The sequence below is a fragment of the Mastigoproctus giganteus genome, chromosome 5 (genome assembly GCF_048544385.1).
Source record: "Mastigoproctus giganteus isolate SK-2022 chromosome 5, ASM4854438v1, whole genome shotgun sequence".
NCBI lineage: Eukaryota > Metazoa > Arthropoda > Arachnida > Uropygi > Thelyphonidae > Mastigoproctus > Mastigoproctus giganteus.
Window position 1 is genome coordinate 56372197 of NC_143579.1, and position 18623 is coordinate 56390819.

The 18623-nt window shown below is 37.4% G+C and overlaps 1 protein-coding gene across 1 annotated transcript in view; it reads left to right on the forward strand.

Annotated features, from left to right (window-relative positions):
• Nucleotides 1-9920: 9920 nt before the first annotated feature.
• Nucleotides 9921-18623, forward strand: part of LOC150085412 (alpha-1A adrenergic receptor-like) — a 146647-nt gene continuing 137944 nt past the window's right edge. Inside the window, exon 1 of the mRNA XM_090373209.1 lies at nucleotides 9921-10122. The gene's annotated coding sequence lies outside the window, so the exon portion shown is untranslated. The remainder of the gene's footprint in view (nucleotides 10123-18623) is intronic.

Genomic DNA, 18623 nt, shown 5'->3' on the forward strand with positions numbered 1-18623 from the left:
CAGATGAAGAAGCTTTACGGTTTTTAAGGCATAAGCGCTTCAAAACGTGGTCCTGTTTTGGCGTAGAGACTAGTTTGCGTCCGGTTCCTTTCAGCAGAACCAATATTCTTGAGTTTGGAAAGAAATCTACTCACTGTCGACTGATTACAAGACACTCTATAAGCAATATGCCGGGAAGAATATCCTTCCTCACGTAACATAGCACTCTTTCTTCGTGGCTTCAACTGCACGTAACTCGCCATCCTGACACAAGCAAGGAATGACTGCAACTCTTGCAGAGCGTGCTTATATAGCTGAAAGTAACAGATGATGCAATATTACGTCATCACATACGCGTGTCAATCTTATCTGATGCAATCTGTAAGAATATTGCCATATACTTGCATTATTCGGACGACAATTACAATTTTAAGGGATGATGCACTTACTTTCTTTGAACACCAGTGTATTTTTTATTTTTTTTTTTTACACTACGCACGCTGGCCTTACCTTGACAGTCGGTTAAAAAAAAAGTACAAAGTAACAAGGGGGAGTTGAACTTATGTTCTAGAAGCCGACCACACATATGATACATACATTCATACCACCTGGCTTTATGAATCCTATTTCCAACTCTATCATGCAATGGGCGTATCCGCATTTGAAGAAAGCAACTTGAGGCCATGGTACTTGGTTTGAATGTCGGTGTCTGCAGGCTGAAGGCGGTGGAGTTATGGTTCGGGAACTGTTTTGCCTTGGGGCCTCTGATCACTGTTAATCAACGACTCGATGGGAACGCTTATTTTTCTGTCGTCGCACACCAAGTACACCCATTAATCATGACAGTGTATCCAGACAACGCGCCATGCCACAAGTCCCGGCAGGTTGCTAACTGGTTTCGGGAACATGGCAATGATTCTCCGTACCCCTATGGCCACCCAACTCAGCCGATCTCAAAACATGTTTGGGATCTACTGGAAAAGGACATTCGATGCTACCACCATCCACCTGACGATGTGCAGGCATTACTGGACACATTGCGCAATGCATGGGTACATTACCACAGGACTCCCTGCAATACCCTGTGGAGTCCATGCCAAGACGTGTCCGGGCTGTATTATGGGAAAAAGCTGGCCTAGAAAGTTTTAGATAGGTGTTGTTATTCAACTCAATGTGTATCAAATATACTCGAAGTTTTCAGCGAACCATCACTGTTCAATCCTTCCTGGATCTATTGTTTCGTGCGACTTCCATGTGTTTCTTAATATCTCCAGTTACCACAAGAGGAGCCATATAGTCTAGTCGGTCTTAGTTCTTTGCTGTTCTGATAATTATATACCTCCTCTTCAGTACTGAAGATGACCACGAATTTTTGGAGTGTTGCTTTTAGATTTTTGCGTATATAATGAAAAATAAGCCATCTGAATCGATCGTGTAGTATCTTCTTCCAGAATGATATTTTGCGGTTTTATGTACAGACTATTCCCTAATTTCGATCACACAACATCTCAATCCATATCGCCTTTCTCAGCGTATTTGTTTTCTAGAATATGAAAATAAAAACCTCATGACCTGTCAGTATCTATTTCTACTAAGGTGTATCTGAAAATATTTTTCCCAAAAAATCTCAATCCGAAAAGCCTGAATCCTATGCAAGAGACTCTTCAAGCTACATTAAATAACTATAAATTAATGCTAATTTCACGAAAAGGCACATAGAAAATGAGCCATGATGCTTCCTTAGCTCTTTTAGCACCTTCTCCCTACTTTACAATTCTCTCTTGCTAGATTACACTGCCTGTTCTACCAAAACACATAACCCACCACAACCTACCTTTCCTAAACCGCCAACTGTACACCATCTGCTATTGTTCAATATTTCTCTGGACTTCAGCCAACAGCAGAGTCGATGCCAAGGTACAGCAAACATTACCGCTGGGGGTGAACCAGCGTTACCAGAGTACTGTTTAATGTTCGGAGCTTCCCTAATATAAACTGCAGATTTCTTCCAGAAGGAATTTGTCTAAGTTTTTCATCCACCAAATAGACTAACCATCCTAAGAGCACACGAGATATATTAACTCCTAGATATTTTAGGTTTCCGATCTTTTTATTGTAATTTCACCTCTGAACTAAACGATTATCCATAACTATAATACAGTCCTAGATGAATTTAAAACATTTCTTCTTTTACAAGAAGTATCACGAGCTAAAATTTCGCGTTGGAAAAACAACGAGTTAATTAAATGTCGTAAAAATATGAATAAAATGAAGAAATACAGGAGCTTGCAAAATATGCGCATAAGATGGTTTCGTAGTAGTTGTGGAACTGATCCTGGTAAGTCAGTTCAATTAGGGAAGATAAGTTTGGTGAATTTACTCCAAGGAATAGACCTACTGCTTCAGAGCACTCAGCTCCCTATACTTAACTGCACCAGCATTTTACACGTCTTGCTGATGAGAACACAGTCTGATGAACCGGAATGCTATTACAGCTACTTAGTCCCCAGCAATCATTCTCTTTTAATCTGGATAGAGCGCTACAAGAGAGAGAGAGAGAGAGAGAGAGAGAGAGAGAGAGAGAGAGAGAGAGAGAGAGAGAGAGAGAGAGAGAGAGAGAAGCAGCCAGTAGGTAAAACTCTCGAATCATTAACGTATTTCATGGCGCGAGGGGTTTGGGAACAGCTGATGAGTAGAAAGGCTTCTGTTATGAAATTGGAAAAGTGGGTACGCAGGCAGTGACTGTGCATTACAAATATTTGTAACGAAATGGTGATGTTAGGTATAAACTCAAAGTAACAGTTGGAGTCTTATTAAGAGAGAATTCGATGCTATGGTGCATTCTTCGTTTACAGAATGTAGTTATTACTTCTTTAGAAAACCACTGTAAACTGGAAATATTAAAAAGTAAAATCAATTCAAAAGCTCTTGAGAATGGTCTAAAACATCCCATCTTGGAAGTTGATCCGAAATTTCCTAGGATGTTTAGGATTAACCAAAATATTTAAGAAATTTGATCCAAAGTTCTTTGAATATCTCTTCTAAAGTAGGGTAATAGTTTGATCTTTGAATATCTCTTCTAAAGTAGGGTAATAGTTTGATCCAAAGAAGTTTTCGCCGAATAAATTCTAATCTCTTTCAATTCACTCCACAATCAGCAATCATTAAAAACGGAAACACCAACCAACAGATTTAAGATTAGTATTGCACTGTACGTGTTCTTTTTGTCAGCACTTCTCTGCCACCAAGAAAAAGCCTTTGGGTTCTTTGTGGATCACCAAACAAGAGCTTAGAGGGTTGTTGTTGTAAGGTTTTAGGAGCATCGGCCACTAAGGTCATAGTGCTCCAAGTTATTGTCTGTAAAGTGCGTGTGTTCTGAGGTCGATTTTCTGTTTGCTGGACAAAAAACTCTAGTTTCCGGGAGAAAAAACCACGTTACCCTCGCCTGATACCGACTACCTCAGCCACGTTGTGAAAAAGATCCGTAAAAATTTCTCCTGTCATCGACGGGACTCGAACTCAAGTCTTTTTCATCCGGTGTGAGGAGGACAGCGAGTCTAACTGTGCTACTCACAAGGGCGAGCTAAGAGGGATTCTGCACCCAAAACGTATAGTTGTCTACACTATACAATGAACAATTAACACTTCAGTCATTGAAAATTTTCACTGATTGTGCTTTTTTATCATAAATTGTTGAAAAACCAAGATCATATCCCTTCGCAAACACAGTGCGGTTTCGTCTTTTATTAGTTTTCCACAAATATCCAGTTTCTGTTTTAAGGTAAACACAACATCTGTAGGTTTTTAACCAACTTTCTTTTTTTTTGGATACTATAAAGGATGGATTGCTTATAGAAGTCACGATGTACATACATTTGTAATGTTTAATCAATTCAAGACCTATTTTATACTAAGTAGGTAGGTGATACAGTAGTCCTTTTTTTAGTATCACACTTTTGAAATATGTTTGTTGCATGGACTTTCTGTATTGATGGCTTTCGAATGGCTGGGCTTTTACTGTAGTAACTAACCGATAACATACTTAAAAAGCTTTTTAAATGTTGAATTTTAGGTCATGACATGGGATTCCTCTTTACAGACGGGGATTGAAATACATTGGGACTAAGCTTTGAAGTAATAGATGTATGCGCCGTTACCAAATTACACTCTGAATGACTGAACACTCCTGACTTGACAGATATCATTTCATTTTCTGAGTTGAGAAGGACCTGTGATCGTCTACACCCAAGACCATTCGTTTTAAATTAATTGTAAAATCTTCTGAGAAGAAGAAATTCAGAAAAGGGAGATTGAAGTTTCGCACAGCTTCCGGAAAGGAACATCCAATTCGAGAGTCTATGCGAACTTTTCACGATACATGCCATCTGCCTTTGGAAAGCTCTGAGTCAGATTCCCGACGAGGACTGGAAGAATTTCTAAAGTCCTCAATCGAGGTTGCAGTTAGCAGAACTCAGGTGGAACGAATAGGGATTTTATTTTTGTCTCCCGTTAGTTCTTTCGTGAATTTCATTCCGCATAACATCGGCCGTGAACAAACACCCAAGTTATTGTTGTTAAATTCCATATGTGCTGTGGTCAATTTGCCTGTTTGCTGGAAGAAAAACCAGTTTCTGGGAGAAAAAACCATGCACTCCTCGCCCGAGACCGACTAACTTAGTCACGTTGGGTAAAAAGTCCATAAAAATTCCTCATGTCATTGATGGGACTAGAACTCGGGACTCTTCCATCCGGAAACACCCAAGATCCCGTGCAGGTAAAAGTGGAAAGATCACTAGTAATCCAAAAGTCAAGCGAAAATATTGAAGATGCGAAGCAAACATTCCTTTCGAAGTCTAAGGCAAGCAATCAAACGTTCCAGTGAGAAGTCGTAAATGTCCAAAACACATTTTGGTGTATTCTTAGCATTAGTACTCATCACACGGGTTAAGGAAGTAGTTACTGCAAGTGATTGCAGGAGATACAAAGAACGCTGTAAGGATTTTTTTTAAATATTGCAGCTAGAGAAAGACAATCTGTGCCAGAATCCTTTGCCCCAACATGCCTCAATAAATGCTTATTTGCACAGTTACTCGCGGACTTCCCTCATTCTCTGTTACCGCGACGAAGTGAAACTCATTCTGGATGAGATTTCCTGTCAGTTGGATGAGGCGCTAATTATTTGGCGGTTTAGGTCACCAGTCCGACACCCCCCCCCCCTTGGTTTTTTACGTCCATTTTGTGAAAAAGCATATGTGACATTGTCAATTACAAAATGAAACCAATGTCTATGATCTGAAATCAGTCATTCTCTTAGAAACCAAACCAGAATTTCCTTCTCCGAATCTTGAAAGTTTTGTTGAGGAGAAGAGGATCATATCAGTCATTGTATCTACTATGGCCGACGTTCTGTTCCCTTCTGAAGAAAAATAAAAAGTAATAGTATTAATCTTAGCCTTTTAATGCAAGGAAGCTACAGGGTTTTGTTACGTTGGCCAAAAGAAAAAAAAAACAGAGAAGAAAATATAAAACAAATTATCCGCATCCCTCTGCACGTAGGTAACTATCCAGTTGACTGTTGAATTTCTTCAAACTGTCAGTCTCAACTACCTGCTAAGTCAATTTGTTCCAGTAATCAACGATTCACTGGCTAAAAGAAAACTTCCTACAATCTAGTATAAACCTATACTCCTGTAATTTAAATTTATGGCTCTTAGTTCTGGAATTCTTTATAACAGTGAAAATTCCACCTTCATTCATTTCACTAACCTCTCTCAGACCCTTAACCTCAATCAGGTACCCTCAAAGATGCCTGATTGCCAAGCTCTGTAGCCCACATAATCGAAGTCTTTCATCGTACGGTCTCCCTTCTGCTGATTTTACCATGCGCGTTGTCCGTGTTTGAATCCTCTGAAGAAGCTCAATGTCTTTTTGTGGATGAGGTCTCCGTATAAGGACACTATTCCAAATGCAGTCATACAATTGTCCTATAAAGTGGGATTATGACTTCCCAATCTCTACAGGATAGCGTTAGATAAATCATCGATAGGACACCATGAGCTTTCCTGGCCGCCAATTTAGGATGCTGATCAGAGAACTTCTTATTGCTCGTAACATAAGTCCAGATCCCTTTCTTCCTTTACTGTTTTTAATTCAACTCATTAAGTGTTTAAGTTATTTTGGAATTGATATTCCCCAAGTGTATCTTGCTGCATTAAAATATATCTCCCACTTTTCTGACCATCCTAGAAGTCTGCTCAAGTCATCCTGAAAAGGCGATACTTGGCAATGATCATTAACGACTCTACCAATCTGTGCATCGTCTGAAAATTTTTACATCACGCCTTCTATCCCTTCGTCGATGTCATTTATGAAAATGAGAAACAACAGTGTTCCAAAAACCGATCACTGTGGACCCAACTCCTGACGTTACACAAATCAAGAGAATATCTATTAATCACAACCCTCCGCCTTCTGCCTTGCGGCCACCCAGCAATTCATCTTAGAATCTTTCCGGTAATCCCAACACGTTCCAGCTTATACAGTATACTGAGTGAACAGAAATCATGGGACGCCCACCTAGTAACTGGTAGGCCCACCTTTCGCCGCCCGGATAAAGGCAATCACACGGCAAGGCATTGAGTCCACTAGTTCACGAAAGCGTGCCACAGGTATTTCCATCCACGCTTTCTGCACCGCTGTCCATAATTCCGTCGCATTCCTGGATGGAGGACCCAAAGCTCGAACGGACCTTTCCACAGCATCCCAAAGATGCTCCACAGGATTCATGTCCAGTGAATGGTGGAAGCCATTCCATTGTGGTAAAATCTGCCGAATGCTCTTCGAATCATGTTCTAGCCACCGCAGCTCTGCGGGGAGACGCATTGTCCTGCTGGAAGAGTCTATTGGCTCGTGGTGGGTGCATGATGACCATGAAGGGATGCAGATGATCTGCAACGATGGACAAGTAACCTGGACCGTTCAGAGATGCATCTAGACGTACCAGAGGTCCCAACGTGTGCCACTTGAACACGCGCTGAACTATTACCGACCGTTCACCTGCCTGAACAGTTAGCTCCTTGTTGACATGGTGGGTGCATAGCTTCGTGTAGTTTCCACCAGATCCTGTCCGCTCTAAATAACTGGAAACGGGGCTCATCGGAGAGGGAAACCCGTCTCCAATCATCCAAGGTAAAGTACCGATGTTCTTTCGCCCAGTTGAGGCGTAGAGTCCTGTGTCGTGGTGTTAGCAATGGGACTCTGGTGGGTCGGCGGCTCCCATAACCTATTGCGGCTAATGATCGCCTGATGGTCTTGGTGGAGACGTTTCTGGCACCTCCCTCGTTGAAGTCAGCGGTGATTTGTGCCACTGTCGCTATCCGGTTGGCTGAAACAATGCGAGGAAGACGTTGACGGCCACGTTCATCCACCACCTTTATCCCCCCACAGGGCTGTCCACGATGAGATGTTATTCCGGAAATGGCGTATTCCTGATACACTCTTGATACTGTCGAACGGGGATAATGCAATTTCTGTAACTCCTCTGCGATAAAGTGACCCATGCGTCGGGCACCCACTATCATCCCTCTTTCAAAGTCGGTTAACTCACGACGTTTATCCATACTGACATCGAATTACCGTCTACGTGAATGCAGTGAACCTATATACCTGCCAAGAGGTCAGTTCATCCACTAGCGAGAGGGGTGACAGCGTCGCGTTGACCTGGAACCAGGTATTCCATGAATTCTGTTCTTTCAGTGTAAACTCTTATGAGAGACTGAGTCAAGTGTTTTGCTAAAATACAAATATGCTATGTCGAAATTTCTGCCTAATCCAGCTCGTGAATAAAGGTGTAAAAATAGCCAAACACGATTTTCCCTTAAAAACCAAACTATGTTGTGTGTGTCCTTAAGAATGTCTTCAGAATGCCAAATTTTTGGGTTGGTTACGATTAGCAATTATTCCATGCTTCCTTTTTTATTATCTTAAATTTTTCTCCAGTTTACTGAATCTAAAGCATCCTACATCGATGAAATATTCATCCCTTCACCTGCTTTATATAATCTCAGCAGGCGTTTTCGGTTGAATGAATGTCTTCAAAGCTTGTGTAAGCTTAGAGCTCTCGCGAGACCAAACCCGAACATCTGAGTAACAAATAATAAAAAAAAGAAAAAGAGGTGTCTAATATGTAGTCTACCAATGCAGAAATTGTTTAAGGCTACAAAAATTTTCCCTTAAGTTAGCTGGTGCACGACAGATTGCTCACCGTAATCAGATTGGACACCCGAAAACCGATAGAATAATGGAAGTAGTGTGTGTGTGGGGGGGGGACAAGAAAATACGTTACACTAGAAGACCTAAGATGATTAATGATTAAAATGTAGAAGGCAGTTTTACGGACATAGAAAAACACATCAATCGATACATATGGAAGGAGACGTTACTTGAATGAGAAGTGCAAGCCGTGGAAAGAGAGAAGGCCTTAGAAAAGACAACACCATCAAAAAAAAAAAAAAAACAACACACAGAAAAAAAAATAATAAAACAACATAAAGTCAATTTTCGTTTAATATATTCGATAAAATATAAAGTAGAAGAAGGTTATTTACGATAAGGACTATAATTTATGAGATTGTACCTTTTTTTTTCATTCATCCTCTTATTTTCGCTCTTCCTATTGACAAAAGATGTATGCACGAGGCATTTCTCCATCCCCATTCATACCTCTAAACCCAGTCTGATGTAGCCACTGTTAATAATTAGTTTACCAGGAGTCATTATTCAAAGATTCTAAAGAAAGTTCCTCTTGATGGTTACTGTTCCAACCCCATGTGTGTGTGTGTGTGTGGGTGCATGGCTTACCGTTTTCTCCCGTCATGCACTTCCCAGCGAAGGACTAGGAACGACGCTCCCGCAGGTCGGCAGTCTCGATTCCACCTCGCGCTGTGTGCACACACTCACACGACAGTGAAGAGCATGCCTACGATCTCCATACTTGTCGGGCGATGACAGGAACGCTGTTTAGCATCGAGGTATTATCAGTTCCGCACGATTCATTCAGCTTGCAGAATCTCCGCAAAGTTCTACTCTTTCTGCCACTCTCTTCGTTAGAAGACAAAGACAGTGCGTTGTGTGGGTAAATAGGACGCTAGAAAGAGAAAGAAAAGGGGGCAGTACTTGTTCTATTGATAGGGCTTTTGTCCCGTTGAGGAGTGGGATGCTGTAAGAGAGAGAGAGGGAGAAGAGAGTTTTAGAGAAGGAAAGAAAAAAAGAGATGATTATCCTCCGGTAATGATTTGCAGAGTGCTAATGGCTCTGATGTTCTCAGAGAATTACAGAAATGAAGGTTATTTTTCGGTCCAGCCACGATGTCCAGGAAAAAGGATGAGGAATAATTTTTATAAAATTAGCTGTTATTCAACAGGTACATAGCGACTAGTTCCATTTTGAGGCCTTTAAAATATTCAGGTCTGTTTACCATCCAGTTTTCCTATACTTGTAAATACAAAGAAATCTTGTTAAGCTGTATAGATTTGCTTGTGTATATATTGTAACGCATATACATAACAAATATATGTTTTCTAGTGTCACCATAATATTCTATATAATCCTGTAAATTATGTAAAGACATGTAAACGAGATATTAATATATATTAAATAATATAATATATATATATACCGCTCTATTCTAGCATACTGCAAACATAATCGATTTATCAATTATTTATATTATATTTTATTATATTGAAGCAAGCAGGCTAAAAGCAGCTTGTTTTGTAAGCCCTTTCCTGTACCAGTTGAAAATTAGGTGTGCATGTGTGTGTGCGTGAATAGGATAAAACCGCCTTCACTCGTTTCTCCTAACAACTCCAGCCACTTAATATATACTAAATTGGACAGAACATTTTTCTTCTAAATTCGCAGACTTTAAGGAGAATCGATCACTTAATCACAGCATCCTCAAGAAAGGTTTACAATTGCGAGACAACAGTTCTAAAGAACTCGGGTTCGTCAACGAATTCTATTGTTTTGTGTGCTGTCAACTGTGAGTGATGAAACCTGCACCTTTGGGACCATAACAGGATGCTTGTTGTACAGAGCCTGCTTTTCTGGAGTTTCCAATTTCAGCCTTCCTCATTGCTTCAGGTAAGCTTTAATCTTGTAAAGTTTCTAGCATAACGATGTTTACTATATTTTATTCTGTATGGGCAATTTATAGATGTAATTTATTTCGATAATCACTGAGAAAAATTAAAACGTCCATTTTTTTTTTAAATTTCAGAATTGTTTCTTGCTTGCTAACACTAACTGTTAACAAAAATTCTAAAAACAACAGAAATATGACGTACCACGAAGCCAATTACAAGATTCTATTATTGAGTGACGTAAAATATTTCTATAATTCTCTTGATTGATTGGATTAATGCATAGGTTGGATATTTCTATTGATTTTTATTAATTTTTTAAACATTATTTACAAAATAGTACATATCATTATATCATATATTAAAGTTCTAATATTCAGTTATTGAACTCAATATTCGTTAGTTATAAGAGATAGCTCAAGTACATCAACGAAAAATTATTATAGCTTTATAACATTAATGGTTTCCAAACAAAAGTGAGGAACTTATAACCAGTGTAGATTTTAAAAATATATTATTAGAATTAGAGTATATGGTATAATAATAACCAGCACAGAATGCCATAGAATATGATTAAAAAAACAAATATTAATTAGCAGTACGTGCTAAAATGAATGGAATTTATGCAAGAGAAGAATTGCAGAACCACATTAGAGAAGTGGAGCTTTATTGTGTCTACAAACATTTTAGTGCCACGAATGGATTATTAGTGTCAAATGTGAGTGAAAATATTACGTTTATTTAATGCTAATTGCACTATGCAAATAAAGTATTTAAGATTAAAATAAAGTAGTTGCTCTAAAATAGAACACGTAGTAGTCCTTTAAGTGCCCATTTTGTCAAATAAAACTGTGTCTTAACACCAATATAAACACTGATGTTATGAAGTGATATACAGTTGGGTTGGTTTTCTCATTTGTTTATCAATGGTTAGAGGGAGGGATTAACTGAAGACAGTGATGGAAGACTCAGTTTTCCTACGATTAATATCTCTCGTTCTCAAGAAAAAACTACCAAATCCACATTAAATTGAATGTACGAAAGAATTTCCTCTGTGACCTTATATTCTATTTGTCATGCTTCCATAAAAAAAAAGAGGTTTATTTAGGAATCCGACATTTTGCGAATCATCGACAGGTGGCGCTACTACTGAAATTTTCGAATTTTCACGCTTCTGCTTTTCGTCAAATAGATTTTCAACGTTGCTTCTTAGGATAATTTCTGGAGAACTACTAGCCTCATTTATTCATGCGAAGATGCCTTTGCGTTGTATAGCCTTTGTCACGTGGTTTTAATGCGTAAACCAATCTACAGTGGTATGTTCACGGTTTAACAAGACAGCCGAGAAGAGCAGGTAAATCTGTGTGGCATTTATTTGATACTTCGACGCACAACGTCACACGTTAATTATTATGGGGAGTTGCGAAGTGGGAGAAGAGACCAGAAAACGATCTTGTTAGCTGACGTATGAAAAGCTATTCTGATGTTATCCAATATGGATAAGACTGTGTATTTAGGTGTTGACATGCAAATTGCGGAACCTTATGTGAAAGATGCGTTTATAGAGGACAATGTTAGTGTTGACAGGAAGAAAACGAAGATTTAACAGTGGCAGAGAGAGCGATCAGATAGATAGAGAGGGAGGAATTGTCAAAAAGGTGGACACAAGATCGTTAACTTTAAGATAATTGATTTATAGTATTCTGTTAAAGATATACATGTCTTAAGATGGATAAATATTCCTTAATTCTGATATATGATTTTTTTATCGCGTTTAGAAATTATTTATAAACTACCATACACCACAGACACCTGGATAATATAGTAGGCCTAGATTTTTTTAATGCACCTTAACTATATTAGATTTTTAGACAAGAATAATCACAAGTGACCATCCCTATTAAATTTCGTCAAGATATAATTTCCAAAATGACAATACTAATAAATTTTATTTTATTATAAATAAATATTCGTCTATTTTTCTGATGGTTGGGGCCAGAAGAGTTTATATATTTATTTTGACCTCATACACAGTTAAAAAACAAAATCCATAAACACCTTTTCTGGAAAAATAATCCAGAAAGGAAATTGGTTTTGCAGTGAAGTTTCTAGTTAAAGTGGTCACGTGATTTGACGTCATGCTATTGTGCAAACAGTAACTTTCGAATTTGTTTTATATTTATTAATAGTTATTTAGAAAAAAATTATTAAAATTCGATGTGTACTGCCATAACTTTTCTAATATAATTAACTGAAGAAAAAATTGATTTTTTTGTAGAAAAAAGTTCTAAGTATTTATTCTTTATTAGACTAAAATAAAAACAAAATTTCAGTTATATATATTTATATTAAGTACTAATAAGGAAATAAATATATATAAATTTCACTGACTGTCAAAAATCGGCTAATTCACCACTGTTCGAAATTTTAATATGTATTTGCTATAACTTTTCGGCTAATTTGCTCTGCTCTTCACAAGATTGATTATTTTTCATCTATTTATATAAAATATTTGAACAACAAAAATTTAATTTTTTAAAAATAATTATTGGATTTTTAAGGTTTGTTTTAATAAGCAAAATTCATAAATACACCTTTTCTGGAAAAACCATCAGGAAAAGAAACAGAATTTGCATTGTGGTTTGTAGGGGAAAGTGGTCACGTAGTATAGACATCACATGAGCTTTTGTATTCAAACAACCAGGGAAACTTGACTCTATACGCCATTTTGACATTAAAGTTTAATAACAAACCCAAACCAACGAGAAAAATTATTTCGTCAAATTGAACTTTCATATAAAATAACTACAGAGTGAGAGAAGCTTTTTCTTTTTCAAAGTTGGTATCTGAATCGTGCGACACATTTCAAAGTTATCAAAGAAAAAAAAAAGAGAGAGAAGGCATAAAGAAACCTCAGATATTCCAGTTAATTATCTATCACGCAATAATCGTACGTAATTCTCAAAGGTCATTTTGAAAGCGAGTCTTCGATCTTGGTTTTTTAGCTGTGTGGGAATTCCATGACGTGAATTAACCCTTCATACGAAGAACACAATGTCGGCAATACATCTAAGACACCCATGAACTTGATGGAACATTTAAACGTAAGGGTAATTATTTCCCACCTTCACTCTGTACTTGTTTAATGATAGCGTGACTAGGAAGCACTTCTTGTGTTTCTAAAGTAAATTCACGTAATATAAACATTAAGAAACAGTTATTCTTTGACGTTCAAAACTATACTTAGTGTGACATTACAGCTGAGATTAAACGTTGGCCGCATTTTTACCAATTGAACTAAGATTAGAAAAAGTAAGGCGAGGTCTTGCTATTTCGGAATGTTTAAAAAGAACAGAAAACCTATTTTGTAGAGGGAGAAAAATCTCCGTTGTTTTTTCTTTAAAATTTCCTATTTTTTTTGCATCAGGGATTTAGAAACAATACGATTTGCAGTCCTGGATTTAGTTGTTGTTGGGCGCCACCTACTGTTGAGAATTGTCTGATTTTCTTTATTATAAAATATATTATTTATCGAAATAAAATGGCGATTTATTATAAGGTATCCAAGACTTCAGAAATGATAAAAAATTAATGTTTTAATTGAATCAGAAAAAAAGTACAATGTAGTTTTATTTAGCCACAACGAATTGCCTTTTTTCTGCGATGTTATCTAGTTATAAATTTCCTTGATTTATAAATATAGATGTCAAAGCTGGGACCAGCTAAAACCAATGTTGATGTTTGGAAATATATCCAAGTTTCTCAGGGTTTCAGAATTTCTTTTCGTTATTATTTGACTGTATCTTTAATGCCCTCGCATATCCAAGTGATTTTCTTCTTCCTAACGCTTTCACTCTCAGTCTATAATGATATTTCTTTTTTTCAAGTAACAAAGAAAATATTACTTTGGCCTGGCTGCAAACTAATTAGCATGGTTTTTCTTTTAGTTCGTACTGTTATCTCTTCATTCATTTCCCTATAATTGTATGATTTACTTTTTCCTAATGACGTCACGATGAATAGAAATTACTACAGTAATATCTTGAAGTCCTAAATGATCTGAATATTACACTAAAAAGTCATAAAATGGATAACTGAGAGTAGGAAAAAAAAATTCAGGAAACCTTAATAATTTGAACCTATTTAGCTACTGACTTTGAAAAGTGTATAGAAAGAATTATTTATCAGAGACGCGAATAAAGAAAATGAAACTAAATTGTTAATTTACACTAAGATATTCAACCAAAACCCTCAATTTGATTAACCTTCAAAACATCGCTTGTTTGACAGAAATTTGATTCTAAAAAAATCTAATATTTTTATATCCACGTAGTATTGCAACGGTTGAGAGAAGGCATTGAGAAGGTAATTTTCACTGTTATACATTTATATAGGCGCACTATAGCCCCAGCAGCTCGTGCATATTAAACCCCCATCACAACAACAACATTTATATGCATATTTTTAAATAACAAGATTCTCAATAGTTCCTAATTTTGTATGCTTTTTAGTGTTTGGCTTTTTGATAATTATCGTACATGTTTTTAATAGAAGAAAATCATCTTCCATTTTGATATAATTACAGTCCAAATAATTGTATGAATGCAGAGGGGACTGTCCAAATCATCGAATTAACAATTATTCCAAAACTTCTAAATGAATTTTGTATTACCAGAAGTTGCAAATCCTAACTGAAATTCTCTAATCGGTTTTAAAACCTGTGCTTTAGGGCTAATTCCAATTTTTTTGCCACCTTGTACACCTTTCGCACTAACTGAGATAAAGCTGCCCTCGCCGGTTTTTCTTCGAATTCAAAAATAATGGAAAGAAATTCTATTCATGGTAAGTGAAAACCATGAGTGATCAGTTTTCTTGAACTAGCACAGTGTCTACTAGTGCTGTTCTTTCAAATCGTATGGTAAAGGCGGTATGGAATTCTAACTCATCAGATGGGATTATAACCTATCTGAACGGGAGGATCCTTTATGCTCATTTTTCACAGTATGGCCAAGTTAGTTGGTCTTGGTTGAGGATCTTACAAAACAGGCAAACCGACTGTAGAACACACATAATTTAAAGACACTATACTGATGTTTCGTTGCCTTAATTACCTCGGTGTATACTTCAAACAAACCAAATAACCTTTAAGAGAAAAGTGACAAGCTTCCTCTTCTGTCCTTTTTTTGCGCGTGGTGGTTTCATCTTCCGTTATAGGTCATACCCAGGGGCGATTCCTCCATATAGGCGAACTACGCGGTTGCCTAGGGCGCCAGTGGAAGATTTAGGAAGACCCAGAGTGCCGCATAAGAAATCATTGTTCTTCAATGGCGCCTATTTCATGGTTCGCATAGGGCGGAAGTCTATAAGCTGGTTTAGCAGCGTTCCTCGTTATAGGTGCAGCTTTCTCAGGCTGACTGTTACCAAACTTTATCACAGTCAGCCTGATGAATATCTGGGATAATTTCATCATAGTGTGAAAAAAAGTGATGGACAAGTTTCCAGAGTAAAATTAGCTTGACCAGTATGAAAAAAGATATAGGTTGTGTCTGTATCCAGAATCAGATGGACGTTGAGTCTGTGTCGTGAGATGACCTGCGGTAAAGGGAAGATAACAGGAAGGTATGTTACGGTCCAAATGATTCTGAGGAATATGACAAAAATCTCTTTGGGCAACTTGAATGGACAAGAAAGTGTGATTGCCTCATTATGGTTAACAATTTGGGCGACTTCATCCTTCCTCTAAGGGAAATCGTGGGCGTGTAATTCGTAGTGCAGAAACTGTTTTTTACTGTATGGATGATTCATTATTTATTTCAACATGCTACAAAAGGTACAGGGGATGCTAATATCTCCTACCTGGTTCGCACCAAGGATCCAAAGTGCAACAAAAGCGTGGCAGTGGAGGAACTAACAGCGGTAGTGATACGTCCGAGGAAGTACAATGACCTGGTTCTCGCCAAGGAAGCCGCATTACTTGACAGTTCAGAAACCAGTAATGGGTAATAACCACAATGTCATAATTTGGGCATCGTTAAAAGAGAGTTCTGGGATTAAAGGAAAAGGTGAGAGCTTCAATTTTAAGAGAAATAGAGAACCATAGTTATAGTTGGGTTCTATTAATTGGCGAGACAATTATATGGAAAAATATCAACTATGTCTGTTAGATACGGGTTTGTTATGAAAAGAATCTAAGAGATATATCTTGGAAGCCAGAAAGGCATTCGTTACAGGGGAGAAGTTCCACAAAATAAAGGTGCAGAAAGGTACTCAATTAAGAGTTTAATTGAGCGAAATAAGAAAGTATCAGACAGTTACATAGTATCCTCATAAACAGTGAAATTTATATAAGAATAATGAGCATATATGTAACTGCCACAGATGGAGTAAGACAGGAGAAAACTGAGTATGAGAAATCATTTGCAAAGCGGTGACAATGAGTTTTCCATACGTGAATAAAAAAAGAAAATGGATCAGATAAACTCTGTATTTGATCGAAGCGGAAAAGCCATAGAAAGCCCAACAGAAGTGGCAGATCAGTTGAATAGGTAATTTGTAACGATCTTTACCGCTGAAAGAATGATCGAAGAAAGGGAAAACATTGACAAGGAGTCAGATTTCTGTAAAATAACTGATACAGCGATCTTGGAATAGTGTCTATTAGAAAGGTTAGTGAAGGTGGAGGGGAAAATGATTCAGAGGTAGATCAATGTAAACTAGAGCAAATTGGTATCACTAGTTAACTCTTTATTTAAATTAGGGGTTGGGGTAAAAGTAGGAGACTGAGAGTATTCATAAATGTATATTCTTCAGGGTATAAAAGCGTAGCAAGTTGTGAACCGACGGATCAGTTCTTCGGTTCCTTCGATTTCTGATCTACCATAATGTCATTGACGAAGAAGTGGAAATAGGTGTTAAAGTTTTCTGATGATGTGAAGTAGAAAGGAGGCTATTAACTGGAACCAAAAGGATCGCAGAATGACTGGGTTGGGTTAAGACATGGTCCAAAAAATAAAGTTCAGTTCTTCTAAATGTGAAGTTTTGCAACTGGGTAATAAAAATTCGGAATTTACTTATAATGATGATCTTATTTGATATTAAAACAGATATTGTATGTCAGATGTTATTGTTATTGTAAGATTTGAGGTGCATCGGCAGCTTAGACCTAAGCACTAAGTACGCCTCATTTATTGTGTATAAATTGCATGTGTTCGGCGTTCAATTTTCCTGTTTGTTTGCTGGACTAAAAGCTGAGTTTCCAGAAAAAAAAAAAACCAGTTCTTTGCATTATTGACAGGACTGGAACCGGACATTTTATACCCAGTGTGGGGTAAGTTATATCATATAAAATTAGATATTAAATTTACTATGCGGTGTAAAGGCGACTAAGAAGCACATGGTGTCCTGTCTAATGATTTACAGGACCTTTACAAGTAGGGAGAGAGATACAATTGTTCCCTCTGTTCTTTAAGACACCTAGAGAACAGAGAGAACAATGGTCTCGAGGCATACCTAGAAAAATACACGGAGCTTCTTGTTCAAAGAAGGACGGATCAAAATGGTGAAGAATAGTTTAAATAGGGAAACATAAATGAAGCATATGAGACTCTGAATAGGACCAGTAAATGAAAGAGAAGTATATTCTCGCTGGTAGGCGAGGCGAGCCCATGGGGCTCAAGAAAAGCTCAGGCGCTTGCCTCGAATATAAACTAATTATCAAGGATATAAACTCGTAGGGTGTAATAGAAGGTTGGACCTCATAAGGATTGGTAAATTCAAAACGGAAATCTGAAGGCCACTTTTTGGTAATGCAGAAACTGAGTGCTCGGAGTTTTTTTTTTTTTTTTTCTGTTGTTGCAGATACAGAAAATCTATTTTCATGCAGCATTTAATTTAGGTATCTGTTAAGAGCCAAAGGCTGCGAGGCGTCAGTATATTGTGTCTGTAACTGGGTGTATTCTTCGATCGTTTTGCTGGAAGGAAAACTCGACTTTCTAGGAGAAAACCATGCGACCATCGCACGAAATCTCCTAACTCAGCTACGTTGTGAATAAAAGCTATAAAAATCGAATTCTGTCATTCAATCATTGCCACTGTCTTTGCTAGATATCTACATTTAAATGCTGTTTCTCTTTAAATGTCCCAATCCTGTCTGAAATCCATTAGAATATATGTAACTATTGTACTCCAATCCATTCACTTTTCGACACAAAAGCGCGTAAATTTCCGTTTTCTTCATTCATTCTTTTTTCCTCTGTGATACAACCTTTATTCAAATGTATCGCACATTTCTTGAATATCATAACCTACAAAACCGTATTCCTAAATTTAGGACTTACAGAAGTCCAAATGCCATTTGAATTTAAATTCTTTCTTCTCTCCCAAGCTTCGACTGATCTACTATAAATTTAACTACTTACCCTCTGTGACGGTATAATGATTATGGTAGTAACATTAAAAACTGCTATTCAAAAAGTAGAACAGTGACTTTAATGTTCTGAACAT